The following is an 18900-nucleotide window of genomic DNA, read 5'->3' on the forward strand; positions in this document are numbered from 1 at the left end:
CTTTTGCACTGTTCTTTGGTGAGGCATTTATACAATCAAATTTCATTAACCATTCGTCGACGTCTGATAATGTGCCCCACTTTTGACATTTCCAACGTTGATGCTTCCCAGATTATTTTGGCCAGTAAAAAACTCAAAAATTAGTTAACATCTGGTGTAGACGGTGTGCCTAGCTTTTTGGTTAAAGATTGCATTGGTGTCCTGGCTGATCCGCTGACCTACATTTTCAACTTAATACTGTCAACAGAACAAATCCCTGAAATTTGGAAGACTGCTAAAATAATACCTATTTTAAAAGCTGGGGACTCTGATCAAATCGTGAACTACAGGCCAATCTCATTACTCTGTAACTCCTCAACAATTTTCGAAATTATCCTGAATCGGTCGCTATTTAGTCACGCAAAAGAACTCATCTCTGTAGACCAGCATGGATTTTTTAGCGGGCGATCTTGTGTTACTAACTTATCCTGTCTGTCTAGCCACACTCATCTGTGAATCACTTGATGTTAATACTCAAGTCGATGTTATTTATACCGACTTCCAAAAAGCCTTTGATCGGATAGATCACTATATTTTGCTGCATAAATTAACTCAGTATGGTTTTTCAGGGAGATTATTTAATTTATTTTATTCCTACTTGATTGGTAGATCTCAATATGTTGAATATGAGGGCTTTAAATCGAAACTTTTTAACGTAACGTCGGGTGCGCCACAGGGCTCGAACCTGGGTCCGCTCCTGTTTAGTTTTTTTATAAATGACTTGATTGAGTCACTCACTTGTCATAGGCTGGCTTTTGCCGATGATTTGAAGCTATATTTAAATGTATATGGTTTGGAGGATTGTGTTTTTCTTCAGAACTGTCTAAATACATTGGAGGTATGGTGCGCTGTTAACAGGTTAGGCTTGAATGCGGCTAAGTGTAGTGTGGTCAGTTACTCTAGATCAAAAACACCCTTAAATTTTAATTACTTTATTAATGATACTATTTTGAGTAGATTAGAGCAAATTACTGATCTTGGTATAACCTTTGACTCTGAATTTACATTCGTTCCACACTTCAATAACATAGTCAAGTCAGCCCTGAGAAGGCTCTCAGAGTTTTACTTTGGAATCTACATTAAAACTGCTTTTCTGTTGCTTTGTGAGATCAAAACTGGAGTTTGGCTGCATTATATGGAACCCGCTCTATCAGAATCATGTAGATTTGCTAAGTTTTTGGCCTTCAGGCAGGATGGCATATATCCGGTAAGAGGGTTTGATCATCGGCAACTATTGGAATGCTTCAATCTACATCCATTACATCTCAGAAGAATGATCATCTCTGTAAAATTCCTGCATGGGTTACCGAATGGATTCATTGATAGTCCTGTACTTCTTTCTGGTGTACGTTTCATGGTGCCTAGGCTTAATGCTAGACATCCCCTAACATTCTTTCTGCCAAGGCCTCATACTAACATCCTGTTGAAATCGCCACTATATACAATATGCGCTATATTTAATCGGATCTGTCACATGTGCGATATAAATTTTTCTCCGGTTCATGTGATTATCGATATCTTGGTGGATCATTACTCTTGGGATTAGGGCCCATGTGTTTAAGTTATAGTTAGTAGGTGTATTGCAGTTAATTTAATTTAATTTTGTTGAATATGTGATTATCTTGTTAAACTTTTATAATTGGGTTTTTATATCATATTAATAGTTATTTGTTCTAATTATTTGGATAACTTTTGAGAATGTGACTTTACTTTACTCTTTTTCTTTTTATTCTTTTAGGTTTGTTTGTGTGTGTTTTTTTTAACTATATTTTTCATTATTTTGCAACTGTTTCCTGTTATTGGGCAAGTTGCCTGTTGGAAATAAAGGCTTATTATATTATTATTAAAGAAACGGGCAAAGGCTGACTATTTTTACTATGAAAAAATGACCAACAAATAAGGGCTCAGAACGTATATTTGTCATTTGCATGCTTAACGTGATCTCGATAGCTAAATCCACTTGATACTTTATATTGCGACGCAAGGAGGTGTATCTGGAATAATAAAAATGAGTGGGATGGGATTTAAAGTCTCAGGGTCTCTCTTTGGCGAACCAAGGTATAGTTGAACAAAAATACTTCGAAGCATATTATAAAGAGCACAGCAAGCATCTAAAACGTTAGAAGAATCCAATATTGAAGACTAGTCACTCCTATTGCAACCTATACATCTTTAGAGGATCTGCTTTAGGTATGAAGGCTCCCAGCAGTAATATTGATCAATAATGCAGGATGATATAAATCTTCATTAACTAATGGCACATTATGTTTTAAAAGGTCTAAGTGAAAATTAGTAAACACAAGGTCTAAGAAGTGAGTAAGGGAATTAGGTATAATTATATAAAAATTATATTGTTTTAAGATTTAAGATGGTGCAGAAATTCAAAAGCTCTGCTGTTTTATCCCAGGTGGATAATCAGTTTTATATGTGTAGATGTTAAAATCACTCAGAATAATTATGTGCTCATTAAGTATGGCACCAAGTGAAGATAACTATTCTAAAAAGATTCACACGCAACTGTATCGCTGGCTGTAGGTAGAATATAGAGTGCAATAACGTATTTGGTTAAATATTAAACATTAAACTTACAATCTACTACATCAAAAATCATGGTGTCATGCGAGTTACATCTGATAAATCTAAGCCTTGAGAGTACAACTTGCTTGACAGACCCAGCAGATCTACCCCCCGTGTGATGCCCTTAAAAAAAGATCCATTTTTCAGTCTGCTCGGTATGTGATGTAAGAATCCGGAAACAACTCCGAATATTGGATATCTGGCTGAAGCCAAGAATGGCGATAACGTCATGATCTGAACAGGATACGGCCGGGAAAAAAATTCGTCTTGCTTCGAAGTCCTCTCACATTTTGGTAATATAGAGAACATTTATTTTTTTGTTTCGATGGATGGCACACCTTTAATAAACTTTACTGTAAGATTGTTTTCTCAATTATCCCTGCGACGTTTAAACTCTTCCTTCACCGCATGAAGATCACTTTGTTGTTGCGGAGTTAGATCGACTTCAACGTAAATCATTTTATCGACTGCAAACTTTTTCCCAGATCTGAATATGCTCTGGACATCCTGTGGGCTGGATGAGGTGGCCCTATTTTAAGGATAGAACAAACTGAAATTTAGTTACCCATAGTGTCCCAGTTAATCAGATGCTTGTGCTTCTGGAGCGGTCTCTGCAGCAATATTATTTTTATAAAGCATAACATTATTGACTCATTTTTGCTCTGTCAAACATCTCATACTTTATGGTGGTATTAGGATATAAAATGCATTTGGTATAAACAGTTTGATGCATATAGTTACGAAACACATAAAATATTGACAAATTATCTGGATAGTATTTAACCCCAAGCAAACTTGAAAAGTTATGAATCACCTTATTACAAAAAGATTTGGTGACCATGTAAATAACAATATTAATTCCTTGAAAAAGAGTTTTTAAAATTGCCTTAAATTAATGTAAGGACATGGTTATATACCAAATGTTGCTCTTGATTTATTTTTAAAATTAACCTATAAAAGTAATATGTTTCACATGCCAGCAAAAAAAAAGAACAGGAAGTATTTTTGAAAGGCAAGCACAAAATAGTGTGAGCTTATAACAGCATGGGTCATAAATTTTTCAGGATTCTCCTAAACAAATATGAGGCATAGGAGAATAAAGACACAAGGCGGGGTAAAAATTCTCAGTTTTTTGAAATGTAAACTGCAGCAGTGTCTACAGTTCCGATTAGCAATCACTCTAATACTTCTGCGTTGTAAGGAAAATATATTCAACATATGAGCAGAGCAACCCTAATTAAACAAACAGTAAGTTATATTATACTTGTAGAGTGGAAGTATCCAAAATATGCATCCCTGGGCATGCAAGCCGAGACTCAGGTGAACAAATTTCGTATTAGGAATATACGTCTTGATAACGTAGACAACATGCGACCGCCAGGTTAATCACGAATCCAGAATGACACGAAGCAAAGTTACAACTTTATTCAGAGTCTGTTAACCATGACTACAATTTCTAAGGGAAAAACTTATCTTATTCTGATTTAAGAATAATCGATTTCATACCGCCTACTCCCCTAGGCCACTGCATCAGCTGTAAAATCCAAGTTGGATCCAATTGACTGCTACCAGCAATCAAGGATGCTGTGTTATCAGCATAAAGATAAAATACAGAACAAGGATGACAGCTGGAAAGATCATTGACATACACCAAAGAGTCAACTCTATAATAGACGAGCGTTTGAAGAAGTATAAACTAAAGAATATAACCCAATCGAAAGCTTTTGACAAATCGTAAAATGTTACCTGAAAGTGAAAACGGCACTCACAAAGCTCTACAAGTTCCTGACCGCTGAATCCGTAGTGTTGATATCTAAAGCCACATTACCAAATATAAAACAATGATTCTTGTAAATTGGTGTCCAAAGATTGTGAATTAGAAGTAGATTTTTGTGGATAAATTGGTCAATTGCAGAAGAAAACTATTTGTTTGTAGCCAACGTTTTCGAACGCTGGAAACAAGTTAAACATAATTCGGAAAGTTGGCTACAAACAAATAGTTTTCTCCAGCAATTAATCAGTTTACCCGTAAAATACCACTTCTCATAAAACAATGAATTTTGCTCAAAGAAATCTTCTATTTAACTCTTCAGTAAGTTCTCAGATTGTACCAAAAATTGACAAATTGAAGAAATTGGTCGATAATTCTCGGAGTTCATCTTATATCCTTTTTTATATATCGGTATGACTTTTGCAACTTTAAGACAATCGGAAAAAATGCCCTTTGTGACAGCTAAGTTAATCAGTTTTGTTAAGGGAACAATAATCAAGTTTTTTATGGTTTTAATGAGCCCTGTAGTGAAATCAAATACTGGAGTATTGTTCATAGAATCAATCACTTGAGTATAATAGGTCTAAAGGTTTCTGGAAGGCGGAAGCAGCATTCGTTTCAAGGTGGTCGGAGCATTAACAAATGTCTCTTTTAAAGGACAATAATTTTTTTTACTTGGTGACGTTTCGTCCACATTATTATTAAATGCTTTAATGACTTTCCACATAGCCTGAGACGGATTACTAGCTTCATTTATGAATGTCTCATTTGCTTCTATTTTTTTCAAATTAAATATATAGTTCTACAGTATAAGATGGAAAATTCATTAAAGTAAACAATGCCAGATCCTAAAACAATTTAGGCCAAATTGCATTAGATAACGTAACCCAACCTCTATTTTTTATCTCAAAATGTAATAATTGTTACTTTGCGTACCTGACGAATAACAGGTCGTAAATAAAAATGTATTTATCGAGGTATAAATTAAAAATACTTTAGGGCTAGGCCTCGTTATCTCGTTTGTTGCTTCAACCTGCGGTATTTGTATTAGATAAAAAAAAATCCCTAGATACAAGTAAATTCGTTTAGACGGGGGAGTCATAATCTACGTTTCTGGATGACGTTTGCTTTAATGATGATGTCGAAAATGAAAAAATAGACGTTAGAAGCTTCATAACTTAGACGAATGGTTGAGCCAGAAAAAACACCATTTGTACTTTATAATAATAATAATAAGCTTTATTTCCAGCAGGTTACAAATACCTAGTTACAGGAAAATCAATTAAATATATAAATGTACAAGTACAAATGCATGAATTGTATTAGATCCATGCAACTAAACTAAAAGAATTGCTATATGGAAAAATATAAAATAATATATAAAAAAAGGTTAAGAACTAAGAATTAACCAAAATCAAAAGACAAGAAAAAAAAGTAGAAAAACATGAGTAAATAAATGTATTGAAACTAAGAACTAAATAACCTAGCCTCCCCCACCGAGCATACGCAGGTGACGCATGGTGAATATCACAAGGATTAGCAATCCTGTTAAAGTTTCAACACATAAAGTGAATAGGTCTAGATCCTGGGCGTGGTATATGAAAGCAAATCCTTTGCAAAAGGGATGGGCAGTCAATTTTATGGTTAAGTAAATTAAACAGGAATTTCACCGAATGCATTTCTCTCCTCTTCGCACGTGACTGTTCAGTATATCTAGAGAGCAGCAGGTTATGGTCAAAACCGTTTGGAGGATAGACTTCATCATCCTTAAATGCCAAACATTTAAGGAATCGGCCATTCATCATCATTTGCAATTTCTAATAATAAAGCCCAGCATCCAAGTAGCTCTAGATACAGTATCTTCAATGTAAGGGATAAAAGGAAAATTTTTGGTCAATGGTTACTCCAAGATCCTTAAAACAGGTAGACCTTGCCAGAGACTCTCCATTGACTGAGTAATAAAAGATAACTGGACTTTTTTTATTCGAAAGTAGCTGGCCACATTACACTTGGAAACATTAAGGTTAAGCCTGTTCAAAGTGAACCAATGGTGTACAGTATTGATGTCCTCCAGAAGTAGACGCAGCACTAAAGAAGGTATTGGTCTTGGAGCGCAGGCCGCGGGTGTTCTTAGAAAATTATTTAAATACCTACTAACACAGGAACTAACATTATAAACTATTTAAATCCTGCATCTGAGAAGCATATAACCTATGATTTATAATTCTAGTAAAACCTTCTAAGCTTATCAAATCTATGTCCAAGTTACTAGCATGAATATTAAAAGAATTGCACATTTTATATATTGGTGAGCTTTTAAAAATATTTGTCCTTGGAAAATCCAAATTGAAAGTATTTCTTTGTCTAGTGTTCCAAGCATTGACAAAAAATGGAAACATTAAAAGTATTTCTGAAGTTAATTTTATTTGTTAAGATTTTATACATATACACAAGGCAAATTTTTTGGTGTCTATTTTCCAGGGAGAGCCTATTAAATTCCTGCAATAACATTAGGTTATAGCCCTGACTAGGATAATATCCATACTTTTTGAAAAACATGTATTTCATAAATTTACGTTGTACATGTTCTATAGTTTTAGTCCACACCTCATATTGTGGTGACAATATACTGGTACTCCTCCAATATACTACTCCAATACTGGCAACACCAGACTGTCAAACAATTTCAGACAACACTGAACACTAAAACCCTTGGTAGACCTGACGATAAGTTACAGCAACCGGCAACCCTTAAATAAGACAGTTAACTTATTTAAGGGTTGCTGTGAACATTTCTTAACACCTCTAAGATATCTTTTTAACATAACAACTATCTACATATATTGTTAACTTAATTCAATTTTATTGTCTTAAAGTTTAAGTCCCAGGCTACAATATGTTAAAATAAATTGATTAAAGTCATGTGTTTTTAAAGCATCTCAGGTGTTCCACAGATTTCTCCGCAACATTAAGAATGTCAAAGGTCTCTTACTTGCTAATGATTTTCAGTATTTGTTATAGATTGTCAAGTTTTACAAAATGACTTCTGCAATGTTGCAGAACTTAAAACACCTTTAGTTTGAATGTTGTTAAATGAGCGTGTATGTCATTTATTTGAAATAATTATTACGTTACTTTTAAATACACTTTCAATAATAAACAAAACGTATGTATGTATGAAAAAAAAACTGATGAAGGATCTAGGAGTTATTTTTGACGCCACTGTCTCTTTTCCTCGACACATTCTATGTTCAGCCATGCTTCTTTGGGTTTTTCACTCCATTAGTTAGTACATCTTTAATATATAAGGGCATTTGTAAGTAGTTCCAGTTTAGTTTTAATCTTCTCTCGAAGATGCTCGTCAGAAAAATCCGTGTCTAGAGTTGAATAAGGCATTGGCTAGCAGTAAAACTGTTTTGTGATTTGAGTGTCATATCAAAGGTCCCACCTGTAGGACTATATTTTGTCAAAGTTCAAGAGTTCCTAGAAAGTTTCAGGGTTTATTCCTAGCTCCACCTCAGGAGTTCAGTGTTGAGGTCAGTTTTCATCTTTTTGATTGCCTGGTTGATTCTTGGAGTATGGCTTATCATTTGGTCTTCTTAATACAATATCTTGGTTAACACTGATTGAGGGAGTACAAAAGAAGTTCTTGCAGTGCATGTTCTACAGGAAATTTGATGTATACCCTCTATGGATGTGATAATCATCCTTGCTCCATTGCTCCCAAGTATCTCTGAAATAGTAGAAAAGGCCATAGCTTTGCAAATTACAAATTTCTTTTAAAGTAACAACTATTTCTCTGGATTACAGTTTGGTTTCAGAAAGAACAGGACCACAACTCTTGGCATTCTTGACTTGGTGTCCCTCATTTTGGAATCCTCTCATAGTATGCAATTCAGCACTGTTATGTTTTGCGACTTGAGTAAGGCGTTTGATTGTGTGGACCATGGCATACTCCTGAAAAAACTACAGAGGTACAACTTCTGTCCACAAAGTGTCAAGTTGATCCAGTCATACCTCAGGAAAAGGCTACAATCTGTGAGGGTGTCTGGGGTGTTGTTGGGGGAGAGTGTTGTTAATATTGGTGTTCCTCAGGGCTACTCTGTCCTTGGACCCATACTATTTCTAATTTATATTAGCGACCTTGCAAGCATTGAATCAAACGCTACATACACACTCTTCGCCGATGACATGACACCAAGGTCTCCTTTGTAGCTGACACACTTGCGGACTGTCTTAGGGGTTTTGATTAGGGGTTTAGATTGGCCTATGGGACTCTGGGAATTCTTACTGTACCCTCATTGTATATCCTTGAGAACCTTATGTTTGTTAAGAGGCATGGGGAGCACTTTGAGACCCATAGAGGTGTGCAGAGTCATAACACTAGACACAGGTGTGATCTTGTTCTGGCCTATTGGAGGCTAAGGAGGTGTCAGACTGGACCAGGGTATTGGGCAATTAAATTTTACAACAAATTGCCATGTAATATAAAAGATCTTCTGACAACTCAATTTAAAATAAAGTTAAAGACATTTTAGTAAGAAATGTATTTTATAGTAGTGAAGAATATCTGAAATCTCAATTTTGATCTGTGTGTTTTTATTTATTTTTATATATTTTTTTATCTATATATAACTAGCATTTAAATGGCTTTCAGTAGAACTATTGTTCATCTTTTATCTTTGACGTGTGTTAGGCTATTGGCAAGTTAACATCAATAAATGAATTTGAATTTGAATAATGGTTATCTGTGGGAAAATTTTCATAGACTGTGCCTAACTAAGAAAAAGATTTTGAATATTAAAATGACATACCAATCCCAGTTATTTGTTAAAAAAAACTTTGATCATCTAGTACCTCCAATGTTAAAGCGCTATTAAAACCATGATTTCTTATTATTTTCGCTTTATTTTTTACACTTATTTTTTTTTTCAATTGCAGCATTCAAAGAACTTAGACCATCTCGCTCTTATATAATATAATTACTATTATAATCTCATCTCTAGTAGATGAATCTTTAGTTGCTTCTTAATTAATTTCAAGCTTTATCCAACTCGATCACGAAGTAAATTACCTCGAGGCACAGTGGTCTCAAACAGCCGAAAAGCTAGCTAAAATGAAGATCTATAGGAAACTATCTGAAAATTTGTATATTTTTGTTTTCGAGTTCGGAGAATTCGAATTTAACCTTAAAATGGAAAAAAAAACGATGGATGTAATAGGGTGGTGATTATATACGAAAATTGCTATTATACATGTAAAAATTCCATAATGAAATTTGATATAGTCATTTTAAAATCAAGATGGAATAAAGGGATGTACAAAAATTATAGTCATACGCGAAAAAAATCTTGGGGATTTTTGAATCAAACATTTCGTATTTGACTTCAGGATAAGAATGAACAAGATGTACAAACTTGTACTTGACTTGTACAAAAGTAAGGCTCTCTTAAGTGTTACTCTAAAGAAGCAATTTTGTGAAGCTCTCGTCTTATCGCATTGTAATTATTCTAATTTTGTACATGGACCATGTCTTGATGTTTCCAGTAGGTACAAACTGCAAAAAATACAAAATTCTTGCGTTCGCTTTGTTTATGGGTTAAGAAGACGGGATCACGTGACTTGTAAGCTGAAAGAATTAAACCGGCTCAATGTGCAAAATAGAGAAAAACTTCATTATTGTTGTTTCTTGTTTAAACTTTAAAAAAATAATTATCTAGCCTACTTACGTAATAAACTTAAAACAGGAATCTCTAGGCATAACCGAAAAATACGCACTGCAATTTTTCAAAGGTTACTTTCTTTCTGTGCATCAAAGCTAATAAAAGCATTTAAAATTAGTGACTATAATAACAAGTCTTTTCAAAGCTTCAAAAATAGATTAAAAACAGTATTGGTTGAAAGTCAATAATAATATAGAGTACTTAATGACTGTGTTGGAACAATTTTAATTTTATTTCATTAATTTATTTGTTTTTGGATAGTTCTTCTTTTGTTTTATTTATATTGCTATTATTGTAGAATATCACTAATTTTTTTTATTAGTATTTATATATATAATCAAACAAGGACACCAGAGTCAAACGTACAACTGACCAATCAAATCAACGTCCATTTTGGCAGATGTAAAGTGTAAACTTTTAAGTTCAACGGCAACGGTCGTTTTTGAAGTGATATTTTTATTTGTCTTTTTGAATAAACATGATACTTTGAACACGTAAGCGTTATTTGCAAATAAAGAATAAATAAAATGGAGGCCCTAAAACACCCGGTGAGTGTACGGGTGGCCCGCCTAAACTCTGAAATCACAGGAAAAGCAAATACCTCAGGAAAATCTAACTTACTTAGTCGGGAGGCTGTTTTGGATGCCCTGCAAATATTCTATGATAAAATAATATATATTTATTTTATTAGTATTTTTTTTATAAGTATTTGTATTGTTAAGTCAAGTCGGTCATGCGCTAGGTGAGTTTTTTTCTCTTTTTTTTAATTCTAAATTTTTGTTTGTTTTTTTGTATATTAAGTTAGTTAAATATTTTCTGTATGTTTTATTTGTTTTTTTAAAAGTAGTTTAATAATATTGTAATTTTATGTACACTCGGTTAAGTTAACAGCATTCGCTGCCCTTCGCCGAGTATAAAATAAGGGCCTAATTTATTTATTTTATTTTATGTGCATCCATACAGATGACGTTAGATGCGCAAAAATGAATCCACATTTTTTAAGTACTCTTTATATCACAATATAAAATAGAGCAACAATAGTAGGCTTCTCGTATCTGGGAAAAGAGCATACAGATAATGCTGCTTTGAAGTCACGGATCAGCTGATCCAGACACGCTTACAGTTAAAATGTGCTAAACAAATGACCGTATCTGAATTCCAGCTGTGTTTTCAAAAATATGCACTGCGGAGCCCTTAAGGAAAATATGCTAAATCACATCGAAATTCTCAACATTAATTTTTCGATTTTTGGCCAATTTTTTGTCAGCTTCAGAGCACTGTGGCGAAGCAAAGTACCTATCTATATCGATCGAAAAAAAAAATCAAAGTTACGGTGCCTACATAATATTTTCTCGTGTCGAGTAGGTATCTAGCGAGAACACCGACCGAGCAACAACCAACCACTCCTCTTCTATGAGTAAGCGAGCGTTTGGCTTTTATATAACGGTACTTATCTCACGATATTTTTTTTTGCAGCAGGGCGATTGCACCGGACAAAATGTGTCGATTCGTTAAGCCTGAATGATTGAATATGTTTCAGCAGGTTTAAAGATGTTGATTCGAAATTCTTCGTCGATAGTTCCGAGGAAGGTGGTTCAAGGAGAACTAGAAACCTATGTGATCTATATGCTTTTACAGTTACTCCCAAAAGTATTTGGACAACAAGTATTTTCAATAATATTCTTACATTATAATTATAATAAATAAAATCTGCAAACTAATAATGATTATGAATATTTCTTACTGACTATCGAATATAATTATTATCTGGGTTGCTCTGAAAATGTATTAAAATTATTTTCTTTGTACCTTCTAGACCGAATGCAGTTTGTCGAAATCGACGGTTTTCGCTCCAATCAATACATCGTAAGATCTGGTGTCCCACAGGGTGCAAACTTGGGACTGCTTCTTTTTTTGTTGTTTATCAATGACCTTGCACTGACTATTTTATGTCTTAAACTGCTTTTTGCAGACGACTAAAAAAATTATACAAAAATAGAAACCATATCTGATTGCCAATTGCTTCAATCTGAACTAAATAATATAACAAACTCAAACAGGAGATAGAGGGAGTCATTTACAATCAAAATCACCCCCTATGTTGTTATGCAATTGTGAATAGGTTAAAAGTTATAGCCATATATGTGTATTTTTTTAATTCCAGCACATTTGTCAAATAAAAGCTTTTAAAAAAATTATACAGTTGATTAAACAATCTGTTTTTTTTATTGTACCTTGAAATGATGTGCCAACAAAAATATGTTTCTTAAACATTACTTTTTAAGAGCACTAGAAAAACATTTTTTTTGGACTTTTTACAACTTTAAAAATAAGTACTTAACTTTGATGTAATTTTTTTGCGAAGAAAATATAAGACATGAGAGTGACCCTGAACCCTAAAAACTTATGTAAATCATACTGATTCCAGCAAAGTACAACTTGAATAGATTAATAAAATTTCTTATTGTCTAATTAAATTTTTATTTTTTTAAGAAATATGCAAAAAAAATATTCCATGGCTAAATCAATATTTTGCTTTATTATTTTACGAAAAAATAATAAAATTAAGATAGTAAAGTGTCTCAAAAATGTTTAAAAATACATAAGTATGTCGACTTCTAATACTGACCAATTTATCTGCGGTTATTTTGAAGAATGTTGATTTGCCGTGTTTTTTGTCGTAAACAAAATTTAAAAATAATTTAAAATAGGTAGTGTTGTGTTGTCCAGGTACTGGCTAAGTACATACAATTTTGTATTATTTATACAACTAAACACATAATGCCTTATACCGTCCGTGAGTATGCAGAAATGCATTATGTTTATGGATTTTGTAATGGAAACGCTCGAGCGGCTGAAAGGGAATATCGTGAACGATATCCTGACTACAGGGTGTTTGAACGAGTGCATAACGCATACGTGGAGGGGCAGATTCCTGGAAATCCTCGCAGAATAGGAAGACCTGATGAAAATGCCGAGGCAGAAGATAACATCATTGAAATGGCATTAGAGGAACCTTCAACTAGTGTTCGCTGCATATCAAGACGGTCTGGTATTCCGAGAACAACAGTACACCGCATTCTACGAAGAAACCAGTTGCATCCCTATCATGTACAACGGGTTCAAGATCTATTACCGGGTGATTATGACAAGAGGGTGGAATTTTGTAGAGAAATGCTTCATCGTAATAGGCAGGATCCACAATTTTTTAACAAAATTTTATGGTCAGACGAATCTAGTTTTCAGAGGGCGGGAATATTCAATATTCACAATTTACACCACTGGGCATATTTTAACCCCAGAATTGTTAGAAATGACCGCTTTCAACATCAATTTAGTGTGAACATGTGGAGTGGCATTCTTAACGGTTCATTAATTGGGCCGTTTGAACTACCAGCCAGATTAAATGGTGAAATCTATAGGAGATTTTTGGAAGAAAACTTACCTGTTTTACTTCAGGATATTCCATTAAATATTTGTCAATCAATGTGGCTGCAGCACTATGGAGCGCCCGCCCATTACAGCCTTCAGGTGAGACAGTTTTTAAATGAGGCCTACCTTGGTCGTTGGATTGGACGGGGAGGTACAATTCGTTGGCCACCGCGCTCCCCCGACCTCAATCCAATTGATTTTTTTCTATGGGGATACTTTAAGGAGTTGGTATATGCCAGGGAAAATCGTAATGAGGAAGGGCTACGCCACCAAATAATTACAGCAACTAGATTAATTACCCAAAATGAACGTTCATTCAGAATGATTAAGAGAAATTTTATACGCCGATGTAGGTTATGCATTAGATTTCGCTGCAGACATTTTGAACACTTATTGTAAATGATAGCAAAACTATCATGTAAAACAATAAACCATTTCCTAATGTTTTTTGTACCTTATTGCAATCCACCAACCCAACAAAACACAATTATTTATTTTAAAAAATTGGTAAATATTGATTTAGCCATAAAATTCTTTTTTGCCTCTTTTTTGAACTCAAAATTTAATTAGCCAATAAGAAATAATGTATTTAAGTCATGCCTTGCTGGAATCGGTATGAAACGTAGAAGTTTTTAAGCTACAGGGTCACTCTTATGTCTTACATTTTTGAGAAAAGAATGGCATCAAAGTCAAGGGTACTTATTTTTAAAGTTGTAAAAAGTCCAAAAAGAAATTTTTTTTAGCTCTTTTGAAAAGTAATATTTAAAAAAATATTTTTATTAGAAAGGTACATCACTTCTAGGTAAAAACAAACAAAAAAACACATTGTTTAATCCACTGTATAATTTTTTTATAAGCTTTTATTTGACAGTGTGCTTGAATTTAAAAAATACATAAAAATGGCTATAACTTTTAAACTATGCATAACAACATAGGAGGTGATTTTGATTGAACATGACTCCCTCTATCCTCTGTTTGAGTTTGATCCATCACTTTTGGGACACCCTGTATATGACTGGTGTCGGAATAACAGACTTTTTCTTAATATGTCAAAGTGTTTTCAGGTAACTCTTTGTAGAAACCAAAATTTTATTCAGCATAATTATGAAATACAAAATTTTCCTTTGACTAGGTGTCTTGAAATTAAAGATTTGGGTGTTACTTTTGACCAAAATTTCAACTTTAAAAATCATATCCATAATACAGTTATAGCAGCATCCAGATCTCTGGGTTTTATAATTAGAAATTGTCGCAATTTTGATGAAGTTGGGGTGGGGTGGTGCAGTTCTTATATTGCTCATTTGTTCGCTCCAAGCTTGAGTACGCTTCAATTATATGACATCCAGTATATCAGGTGGAGATTGATAAAATTGAGTCAATTCATCGTAGATTTTAAAAATATTTAATGTACAAGGTGTTTATCCAGCAAGAGGAACATGTCAAGATATAATGCTTGCACGTTTTAACATGAAAGCCTTAGCCGACCGCCGTGTGGTAGCGGCCGTGGTCTTTTTATATAAGTTGTTAATTATAAAATCGACTGTAGCTCATTGTTAAATCAAATTTACTTTGTTGTTTCCAGATTAAACTCTATAAACTCTCAGTGTAATAGAGCAATAAATAACATTTTTAGAAGCTCGCCGATTTATTATATGTGTAACTTATTTAATACTCTTTGTAACCACAACTTGGACCTTTTTGTTGCTTCAATGTTTTTCTTAGTAGGATTTTTTAATCAATAATCTTAAATCTTGAATTTCTCTTAGAGATTTTGTAGGTAGGTAATGCTTTTAGTAGATGTATGTTTTCTAAAATTTTTATTAGCCTATAAGCCTCTTCCATAACTTTTCCTTTAGCTTAATATTGTATTATTTAATTTTTAACCTTAAACCTGTTTTACACAATTCTTTCTATATTTCCTGTAAGCGGGTGACTGTTGGAAATAAAAGCCTTATTATAATTACGATATATTTAGTTTATATAGTCAAACAGTATTGCAAGATACAAAATTAATAAAATATGCAATCTCTCAAAAGTATTTGGACAGTGTAGGTATATATTTTTTTAATAAAAAGGTGAAATGTAAGAAAAAATCAGTATGCATCTTTGTTTACATTTAAGGCAACATGTCGAGTAGTATAAAAAAATAAGCAATAACGTGCGCACAAACAAAAATGAAATCGAGAGAAACTACTATTGCTAAGCGTTAAATTATAATTAATTTGTTTAAAAAGGTCCAAACTTATCGGAAAATAGCCGAAACTGTAAATAAATCATGCTCTACCATTGGTAAAGAAAAAATTTAAAGATATAAATTTAGTGGGAAATAAACATCGATCTGGTCGTCCAAGGAAGCTGACTCTTCGTGGTGAACACTTTATAATCATAGAGATAAAAAAGACCCCTTTATTAGTGCCCCAAAAATTGTTTCGGAAGTACAGAGAAGTTTAGGAAGCGAAGTTGGATCTGAGACAGTTAGGAGAGTTATAAGAAAAAACAATTTTCATGGCAGAATAGCGAGGAAGAAGCCACATGTTAGTATAAAATCAACAGACAAAAACATGTAGCTTTCGTAAAAAAATAAATAAATGAGCCTCCTGAGTTTTGGAATCGCGTGGGTTTTGCGGATGAAACGAAAATAAACCTTTTTTCATTAGATGGCAGAAAAATAGTGTGGCGTAAACCTGGTACCTCCTTGCAATCTTAAAATATTTGTACCACCGTGAAACATGGAGGCGGTTCCGTGATGTTTTGGGGATGTTTTGCAGCTAATGGAGTAGGAAATATCTGCCCAATTGATGGAATTATGGACAAACACAAGTATTTGGATATTTTAAAAACCAATTTACGCTAAAGTGCTTTGAACTTAGGTTTAGAAAATAATTATGCGCGAAGAATCTCTTCACTCTATTTTCGTCTCAATGGGTATAGTAATGCATATTAACTTTCCTACCAGAATAACTAGAAATAGTTCTAGTACCATCGACTATGTCGTGTCATCTTTTGCTCCTGAGTTCGTAGATTGTACGGTTTTTAATTCCGGATTTTCTGATCATGAAGCTGCACTAACTAAATTTTCCATAAATTCTAAAGGCAAAAACACGTTACGTAAATTAGGCCGTGTTTTTGGCAAAAATAATTTCTTACAATTCAAGAACTTATGCCAAACGGCTGATTGGGATTTTCTTTCTGACGATATAGATAGTGAATTTTCTAGTTTTATAAAGTCTTTATCAAGCATTACAGATAAGTCGTTTCTTCTTCACCTGAGGACCTTAATCACTACTTTGTTAATGTAGCTATAAATCTAATGGCTACCATAACACCTTCTCACGATCCTCGTTCATATCTCCCAAATGATAATTTACACAGCTTCTTTTTTACCCCCATTGTATCAACAGAGCTTCGAACTACAATAAATGAAATAAAAAACAAATCATCATCTGGTACAGATGGGCTCACTGTCAAAATGTTTTCCAATCTGCCAAATTGCACCTTAATCCATCTAACAAACTTAATTAACAAGTCATTCCAAAATGGAGTCTTTCCTACCTGCCTTAAGACTGCAATAATTATTCTTTTGCATAAGGGAGGAGATAAACAACAAGCTTCAAACTATCGCCCAATCGCACTCCTTCCCACTTTATCAAAGATCATTGAACGATTGGTTAAAAAAAGGCTCTTATCGTTTCTGTTTAAATACAAAATTCTTACTCCTCACCAATTTGGATTCTTGAGTAACAAGTGCATAAATGATGCTATGTTTTCTCTCTTTAGTAGTGTTTACACCAGTATAAACTTAGAACATTGAAAGGCTAGAAGTAGCATGCGGTGGAACTATGGGCAGGTTTGTTTGCTTGCAACATCTCTATTGCAATGATGCCAAACGCTTATAGAGAAATGGCAAAAATCACTTTATAATATCATAAAAATTTTCAGTTGTTTCCGAAGGCTCAAAACAATACTATTGCTCTCCTTTAATAAAATATCAAGCATTTTTTTAAAATAAATTTGATAAGACACTCTATATCGAAGTCAATATACGATAAATAAATGAAAATAAAGTACGAAGAAACGAGAAAACGGTAATGGCATCGCAACGCCGCTCGATCCCATTGTTTATGCCACCGATACAAGCAGTCTCTACCAGTGACGTCAACAAATATTTACCTGTTAAATTTTTATTAATTATTATAGAGTTTGAGTATAAGTAATATTACCATTTATGAGCTATTTATGTATTTTTTTAACGGACTTCGTTAGAGGAAGGTCCTAATAAAAGGCAGTATTTTTGTCAAAGCATTTTTATGGAAATTAAATATTTAGTTAATATAATATTATAGATTTCTTAATAAATCATGTTTTAAGACATACATTTTTAACATTTTGCAAAATTTTATTGTTATTGTTATATTGAACAAAACTCAGTTTTACATCACTTACTTTATATCACATAATATAAACTTCTATGGTGCTGACTTTTTCAAAGGGACATTATTGCTTTAGCGGAAAGAGTTAAAACTACAAGGATGTTCAAATTGTGAAGGAGTTGCAGGTTCTTTATAGGTTATAAGATTTTTATTATGAGTATTTAGCCTGTACAATGGTTTTGAGACATTTAACAGTGACCTATATAAAACCTAATACCAATTATTATATCATATTAATTTATACTAAAAAACAAAGCTTACCTAAAAATAAAGACTATGTACAATAGATTAGATTTGATAGTTTATTAGTAGTAATATACAAACAAGTACTTTTACAAGTCAAATAAAATATGTATTATGTTGGGCTTTTTCAAAAATCATGTTATTATTTCTTAAGTATTTTAATAATGACTTGAGACATCTAATTCAATTTCTTTGGCGCAAATTTGTTTGTTGCAATCGTCGAATTTTAATTTTTTGTTCTTTTTTTTTCCATAATTTGGTGACAAGTGATTTAGCTTTTGAAACGGTGGAATCATCAGTGCTTAGGTACTCAGGATATCATTTTGATTTTACCCTGGAATAATATACATAAAAATATAGTATTACCAAAATTAAAAAGAAAACATTTAAAAGAAAAAATTTCAAAAATGTATTATGATAATCCAATTGATCAATAAAATGTATGTTATTATAAAGAATCTTTGTAATATCATACATTTGATTAGTTCCATTTAATTAAACAAATATAACACAATAAAATACTATATCACTTTTAAATAAGATATAGAATATGATGATACATGGCATAAAACTAGTAGTCTATTTTGACTGTATTTTACCTTTTCCTTGGCCTTATTTTACCTTACCCTTTTTGGAGTCAGGGAATGTGTAGCAGTTAAACAAAAACGGCTTGGATGAGAAATAG

General features: G+C 33.1%; 1 protein-coding gene and 1 long non-coding RNA gene across 2 annotated transcripts in view; one reads left to right on the forward strand and one right to left on the reverse strand.

The window, feature by feature from the left end:
- Positions 1–18900, forward strand: part of LOC126737848 (lethal(2) giant larvae protein homolog 1) — a 173095-nt gene that overhangs the window by 31230 nt on the left and 122965 nt on the right. The window lies entirely within an intron of this gene.
- LOC126737861 (uncharacterized) lies at positions 7482–8573 on the reverse strand. The gene is made up of 2 exons (XR_007661149.1): positions 8405–8573; positions 7482–8344 (listed from the first exon to the last, which is right to left on the reverse strand). It is a non-coding gene; the product is annotated as an uncharacterized LOC126737861 (long non-coding RNA).

The sequence above is a fragment of the Anthonomus grandis genome, chromosome 6, assembly GCF_022605725.1.
Source record: "Anthonomus grandis grandis chromosome 6, icAntGran1.3, whole genome shotgun sequence".
Classification (NCBI taxonomy): domain Eukaryota; kingdom Metazoa; phylum Arthropoda; class Insecta; order Coleoptera; family Curculionidae; genus Anthonomus; species Anthonomus grandis.